Raw genomic sequence first — 8357 nt, forward strand, 5'->3', positions numbered from 1 at the left:
CTTGTCGCCAACCCGCTTAACTTTCACTTTTATTGTCCCCCTAGAAAACGCACGCACAAAGCTCCTTGTTCCTCAGTTTGTGGAGGAACTCTTCCTTCATGTATTTGGACGATGTGAACAGACTCAGAGCTCAGTGACTTCTATCTGTCCTGTGAGATGACAGATCCTGTCATGTTTTTCAGTTTGCACTGAGGTTACACCATTATATATAATATATATTCAGTATGTGGGTTACACATGTTAATGTTAATGAAAAACACAGAATGTAGAATACAAATGATGCAAATGATGAAAAACAACGACAGGGCAGACGGACGAGCAGCTGAACATATCGCAGCAGCTGAAGAGAGATACTCTTATCAGGAGCAGGTGGAGGCTGTAGATTGTAGATGAGAAACATGCCTAACTTCTGTGGGGCGATCACTGTGAAACCTTGAGTGTGGCATTTTGTACATCGTCATGTTAGTTTCTTTAGAGCTAGAAGTGAACGAGTGGATGAGAAAGAGGAGCTCGAGTCGTGAGAGCAGCAGCGGCGGACTGGTCATCTGATGGTGTTGAACCATCACCCAGACAAAGTGCTGACGATGTGCTGATTTAAACATTAGTTATAAACACACGTGATATAAGTAATGAAGGAACAAGACGAGGACGAGAGAGACTGTTAACTGGACCATCTCATTTAATAAGCACCTCATGAAGCAAGTTTGAAGCTTATTTTTCACTGTCTGCTGGAAATATGTATTTTTCAAAAATATGTATGACCCTGTATTGTTAATTGTAAATACATGTTGGATGTAAACATACATTTAGATGCACATTTTGATAAAGTTGAATGTATCAGTCAAGAATTGATATTTTTAGGAGTTAAATACATCAATAATGTGTTTATATATTTTGATTAAAGTCAAAATTTTAATAATGCTCTAAATTCGATGTGAAATTAAATGTATTTGTAGAGTAAAGACATTTTTAATTAAACTACATATTTTGATAACTCTGAGCTGAATAATTAAATAATAACTAATGAAGAAGTGCGTACTTCTTCTTTATCAGAAATGTTAACTGAATTATAAAGTGTTTGGAAATCTTTTATTTTGTTAAGCTTTATTTTTTTCTTTCATTTTATTATTTTCTGTACCATAAATTGGCGTTGCATTTTACATGTTTGAAATAAATCTAAATGAATACCAATCAATCTGAGAATAAAGTCATATTTGTGGTTAGCTTTTTTATTTTGAAGGGGAGGATTAGAGGAGCACCCAGCTGTCTGCATAAATGAGGGACATGGATCATCTTGTGAAGTTGCACTTTAGTACAGGTTTCATAAATAATTGACTACTGATCAGCACCACAATGTCATGAGAGACATGACTCTGTATTGACTGTGACATAACTGTATTTGGTTTACAGTGTGTCTGCCTCCTTTAACCAACAACACGTGCACGCTTCTGTTACCAATGGGAGCAAAAACAAAAGTGCTGCTTTTATATTTTTGTTCAGTGTATGTTGTTTCAGCCGTCAGATTAACTTTAACCAGAATATATAGATTAACCATTACTTCTAGATTAACCACAGTATGTAATTGAGACTTATATTTCGTGAAAGTACAAATTTCATCTGGTAAAGATCTCCACAACCTTATCTCCACACCTCACATTTTAGATCTGTAACATGGCTCCATCCTCTGTCGTAAATCAGGCTTTAATTCAAAAAGGAATTTTTCCATAGATCGATGTAAGATTTATCAAAACATCACATTACTACCTGACTGCAACTCCAACAAGAACCTCATTTAAATTAGAATAACGTCACACAGATATGGATCAATGTCTGCTTCTTCTTAGATTATAAATTCAGGGTCTAGTTGTTTGTCTTTTGGGAGAGAGAGAGAGAGACAGACAGACAGACAGACAGAGAGAGAGAGAGAGACAGAGACAGAGACAGAGACAGAGACAGAGACAGAACCAGGTGAGCAAGTGGACAGGTGTTGAAGAACACAGCATCATGATGCTAAGACAGCTGCTGTTGAGCCTGCATTCATTGCAGTGAGATCCACACTGATGCACTGTTCTCATTAACGGATTCTCCCCGACCTCCTCTATTTTCTCTCCGTCACACTGCAGGTTATTTTCTGTTTGGATAATACGATATGTTTGTTGTGAACGTTAAAAGGAGAGAGGGGAGATGATAGTTGATAGTTCGGTGTCTGAAGGTTTGTTCTGAACACTGTGTGATGGGAAAAATACAGACATGATAGTATGTTATTCTTGTGTTAACATATGATTGTGTTAATTAGTAAGTTACACACAGACCTTCTGAGATTTATATATTGTCATCTGTTCGTATGGCTGAAGGGGAAACCAGGGAGTGAGAGGTCAAGAAGGTGACCATGAAGGGAGAGGTCGTAAAAAGCTCTCTGGTTTGTCTCACAGCTTTTGAGTTTGTTGAACAATGAGATCATCTTATACTCTGAAGATTATACATACCATGTTGAATCATCACTCTGGGTCAGTTATGCAGACCTTGTCTCACTTGTCAGATTACTCTACCAACTGACCGCTTTGCAAAGCTCAATGAAGGCCTTAATAAAGCTTGCAAAGACAAATAGTCGCTGTTTGAGTGTTTCATTTTCAGATTTCCGCCACACCTGCAGAACTCCCACATCAGAATCAGAAGCCTCTGTTGTCATTGTAGGAATACAACATGGTGAGATGAGCCCTATGATGGTAGTGTCTGCAAATATGCTGATTGGTCTTTAATCCAGGAGCTGAAGGAGGAGGAGAGGCTTAAGTCCAGCAGTTTGCCAAACAAGGTGTCTGGTATGATTGTGTTAATAGCCAAGCTGCAGTCGATGAAGAGCATCCTCACAGAGCTCTTATGATGTTCCAGGTGACCCAGTGTGGTGTGGACAGTGAAGGCTTTCCTGTCCTCAGCTGACCTAGCTGTGTTGTAATGGAGGACCAGTTTTTCAAAATATTTCATTATTACAGGAGTGGGTGCAATCGCGTGCTGTGATTTCTTTGGAGGGCTGACTTGGGTTTCACAATTAGATTGAATGTTTTTGCAACAGCTTATTTTGTGTTTCGCTTCCTCAAATTAGACTGTTTGGATCAAAGTTCATGTTCCTCAGCACTGTTGTTATTAAGTGAGGGGTTCAGTGAGAGGACTGTTAAACACTAACAATCCTCATTAGCTGCATGCTCTCGGAGGAAATCTATTGGAGAAAGTAAGATACAGTCAGAGTCAGTTAAACAATCAGACTTTAAAACTTTGTCTTACTCCTTCAGTGGACAGTGTCAGTCTGTCTCTGCAGAAGTTTCACCACCTCTGGGATCTCTGCAGATTTAGTCTGAGTATGGAGCAAGCAGTGAATATTTTCACCCAGCTGGAGTTAAGACAGATTCATTTCTCCATGATCCAGCTGTAGGCCTGATGGGACATGTCAGCAACCACTGCTAGTCATTAACAGGAGGTTTGTGCTGAACCTGTTCATCTGAAAACCTCTGGCACTCCTCCAGACCTAGTTCACGTCTTCACCTGCATCTGATCGTTCCAACTAAATCTTCATTCTGAAGGTGTTTTGGTTTCTCTTGGTCCAGTTTTAGAAAAGAGTGGCACTGTACACTCCAGATTATCAGAGCAGAGGAGGATTAGTGAGAAGAAACACTCACAAAGGAGTCACTGAACCTTCTAAAACCAGGATATCACGGATCCACCAGAGCATCATGTCCACGCTGGAGAGTATTTGGCTTCACTTTTGTACAGCGTGAGAAGGCAGAGACACGCAGTCCACCTTCAGTCAGCCGTATGGATGGTGGTATTTGTCCTGTAATAAAATGTGAGCTCCAGTGAGAGGCCGGTTCAGGGATAGGGAAGCGGAGTTCATGGTGTTTCAAAAAGCTGAAACATTGAAGGCTCAACGGGACGCTCCTCCACCCTCAGCTGTCCTCACAGATGATCTTTGGCTGCAGACTCAAACTCTCTATACAGACACACCCAGATAACTCAAGACACACCCTCACCACAGAGAAACGACTTCTGCAGCTGCAAAGGCGGATCAGACTCAGAAACAAAGCTCATTGTTTTGAACTGAAGGGTGTGTTTCTCTGACCTCATGTCCAATGATTGTTTAGCCTCTGGAAGCTAAAGTTTGAGCGGACTTTGGAAAACAGTCAGTGTGGAGAGAAAGAGTCAAACCATATCAACCAGTAACCAATCATATATCGTCTGAAGATAATGCCTGTTTGTCAATTCTCTATAAACTACAGTGGCCCTGAAGGCCAATATTAATAAATATTTCCAAAGTGCAAAATACATTTCACTGAACAAAAATACATTTCACAGAACACAAAACACATTTCACGAAACCGGAAAGGGTACCATGGTACTTGTTTGTGATTGGCTAAACCCATGTCTGTCAGACACCAGTCATTTATCATTTCCTGCTTACACTGGATACCGCAACAGCAGAGCCAGCGTGAAATTTCAAGTGTTTACCAGGATGGAAGAGGAGCTTGAGTTGATGGCACAATACTTCAACATATACTGTGATTCTTAAAATGCTCTCCTCGTATTATGAAATACACATGCCAATTGGAAACATTAAATCCTGCTTAAAAGACCTCGGACTGCAGAGAAGGGGCGGATATTCTTCATTGATGTCGTTAGGAGGGCAATACTGTAATGTCCGTCTGTACGCTGTAAGGATGACAAGCCGATTCGTGAAAACAAGAGCTTTATTAACTGGTCACTGACGGTCGTGACCACGCCAACAAAGCAAATAAGAAACTTTGAATGAATAAATCTCTCTCTCTCTCCCTCTCTCTCTCTCTCTCCCTCTCTCTCTCTCTCTCTCTCTCTCTCTCTCTCTCTCTCTCTCTCTCTCTCTCTCTCTCCCTCTCCTGCACTCTGTGATGGTCACAGCCTTCCTGATTAACTCAAGCTCATCTTCCATCCTGGTAAACACAAATTTCGTGCCAGCTCTGCTATTGCGGTATCCAGTGTAAACAGGAAATAATAAATGACTGATGCTGGACAGACTTGGGTTTAGCCAATCAAAAACAATTACCAGCTTTTGTTGACATGGTGCCAGGATTCAGGAAACTCGGCGCCCAGTGCTTTCTAGTGCAGATGAACGTCCAGAGAGCTAAGCTGTTGGAGAGACTTCCGACTACTTACAACTTCTGCAGCCTGGATGATGAAGACAAATAAATTGATGGTTGCTGGGATCGCCCCATCCGCAGAAAACTATCACCTGGCTTGCATGCTGTTTCTCATTAAAGTGGCTGAGCTGAGCGGTGTCTGTTGTGGCTGGTACAATTGCTAGTGACATGTAACTCATACAACCCAACTTGAAAAACACTGAAGTTTCCCTTTAATGTTTCAGCAGACAGTCAGGTCTGTGAAGTAAATCACTGCCACCAACCTGGACCTCCACCCAGGACCTCGATCCAGGACCTCCTTACTGTACCTCATGAAGTGAGATCACATTTTACTGAACTGAGAGACTTTGCTCATGTGAAAGCTGTTTCACTTCAGTTAAAGGTGACATATCATGCAAAATTGACTTTTTAATGGTTCTTTACCTGAAATATGTTTCCCTGACATGTCTACAAACCCCCCGAGAATGAAAAAAATCCATTCTGCCCCTGTTTTGATTTCTACACCTTTCTGTAAATGTGTGTGAAACGAGCCGTTTCAGACTTCCGTGTTTTTGTTACGTAACAACAATATCCGGTCTGTCACGGAGTCAGAGCTCGGAGCTTGTTCAGCCTATAGACTGTATACAATAATACTGAATCCCTCGCCCGTTTTTCATTACCTGCACAAATGTGTGCTAACAAGGAGCTTAGGAGGGAGGCATGCTAGTTGTAGGCTGTCTTAATAAACACAAAGGTCGGTTTAACTCCCCACGTCTGCAGATTTGAAGATCTAGTGGATGATTTTTATTTGTCATGGATAAGTGCTAGCGCTAATTAGCATAGCCACATAGCTATATGTTCATAGCTGTAGCTGTAGCTGTAGCTGTAGCTGTAGCTGTAGCTGTAGCTGTAGCTGTAGCTGTAGCTGTAGCTGTAGCTGTAGCTGTAGCTGTAGCTGTGTACCAAGACACACGTCGACATACTGACAAATAAAACAACAAGAAACACTAAATCTGTGACCAATCCTTCATAAAAGGTCCTGCTGCCTTTCTGGCAGAGGTCGGTTTTACTCCCCACGTCTGCAGATTTGAAGATCTAGTGGATGATGTTTATTTAAGTGCTAGCGCTAGTTAGCATAGCCATATAGCTACATGTTCGTAGCTGTGTACCAAGACACACGTCTAAATACTGATAAATAAAACAACAAGAAACATTAAATCTATGACCAATCGTTCAGAAAGGTCCTGCTACAGGCGCCTCTCCGTCAGGATCAGATTCAGAGGGTTGAAGTAACGCGATCTCTGAGCAGCCGTGTATATTCAGCCAACATGTAAACATTAGATCAACGTGCTGGAGAGCCGAGGCACATCCACTTCCTGAGGGGGCGTGGTCAGAGGGAAAACAGAGTGTTCTGATGAGGAATGAAGAAGAGGACTTTTCAGACATGCCAAAATCTGATTTCAAAGTGTTTTTTTGAGCATAAACTTTAAAGACATGTTTTGGGGACCTCTTAGACCAATATATATTGATGAAAAAAGCGTGTTATGTCCCCTTTAAACTTAAACACGAGCTGAGAGTCTGACTCTGGGCAGTCTCATGTTTGGGTTTCTCACTTCAGTTATCTAGAATCTAGCATTCGAGTTCGAGTCTTTATTACCTTATATAGTATTTTAAAAACCTGTCTCTACTACCGTGAGCTTTGCAACAAGCGGCTGAAATGAGTCCTCTGCAGGGTGTCTGAGCTCAGCCTGACAGGTGAGTTGAGGAGCATCCAGAGAGAGCCGTTACAGCTTCACATCAAAAGGAGCCAGCTAATGTGGATCAGGCTCCTGATCCTGAACGCCTCCCTCTCTTTGGAGGTTTTCCAGGCACACAGGAGACCCAAGGGTCAATCTCTGAACCAATCAGCAATCATGGCCAGGTGTGAGCCGGCGCTTACAAAATCGACCTCCAGCAAAGGCTGCGTTTAAGTCTGCAACGTAACGCAGCCATCCATTGGTCAGTTTCATGCCCTACTACAGGGTTCATTTGAAAGAGGGAGAGAGAGAGAGAGAGAGAGAGAGAGAGAGAGAGAGAGAGAGAGAGAGAGAGAGAGAGAGAGCACATGGGACATCAAGTGTGGGCTTGGGAGAATAAAAGTGTCACAGTATGAGTAAGAAACACACGCATTCACAGAAAGCCCCCCCAAAGACCACCACATGACACCTCATCTAACACCAACCGCCTCCAACACCTCCAACAGAAACTACACCTGTTGATCTATCGGAAAGGCTCGCTCTGATGTCTCACTCTAACAGTCTTTTTTTTTCTTCACTCTGAACTTATTTATTAATATGATGTTCATTAGTGCATCATTAGTGCATCGTGTGTGTGTGTGTGTGTGTGTGTGTGTGTGTGTGTGTGTGTGTGTGTGTGTGTGTGTGTGTGTGTGTGTGTGTGTGTGAGAGAGGATATACACCCCTAGCTCCAGCCAATGGTCAGGTTGCTCTTGGATCCACTCCAGTTTGCCTACCAGCCACACCTGGGAGTTGAGGATGCCATCACATTCCTACTCAACCCCGTCTACGCTCACCTGGACAAGCCTGAGAGCACTGTGAGGGTCATGTTCTTTGACTTTTCCAGTGCTTTTGACACCATCAGGCCAGATCTACTGGGTGAGAAGCTGACAGCCATGCAGGTGGAGACTTCTCTCGTGTCCCTGATTGTTGACTACCTGACTGGCAGACCACAGGATGTATGCCTACAACACTGTGTGTCAGAGAGAGTGGTCAGCAACACCGGGGCTCCACAAGGGACAGTCCTGTCTCCTTTCCTCTTCATCCTGTACACCACGGACTCAAACTAAAACAACACAGAGTCATACCACCTTCAGAAGTTCTCTGATGACTCTGCTGTAGTTGGATGCATCAGGAAGGGTGATGAGGCTGAGTACAGGGCTGTGATGGGCGACTTGGTCACATGGTGAGAGCAAAACCACCTCCAGCTCAATGTGACAAAGACCAAGGAGCTGATAGGGGAATCTAAGGAGGAACAAGGCCCCAGTGACCCCTGTTTCCATCCAGGGGTACAGTGTGTACATTGTGGAGGACTACAAATACCTGGGGGTGTACTTGGCGATAAATTCAGATAAAAAACCTGCGAGTGTAGCAGCTTACGTTGACATGGTGCCAGGATTCAGGAAACTCGTCGGCCAGTGCTTTCTAGCGCAGATGAATG

This window comes from Notolabrus celidotus, chromosome 11 (assembly GCF_009762535.1).
Source record: "Notolabrus celidotus isolate fNotCel1 chromosome 11, fNotCel1.pri, whole genome shotgun sequence".
Taxonomy (NCBI): Eukaryota; Metazoa; Chordata; class Actinopteri; order Labriformes; family Labridae; genus Notolabrus; species Notolabrus celidotus.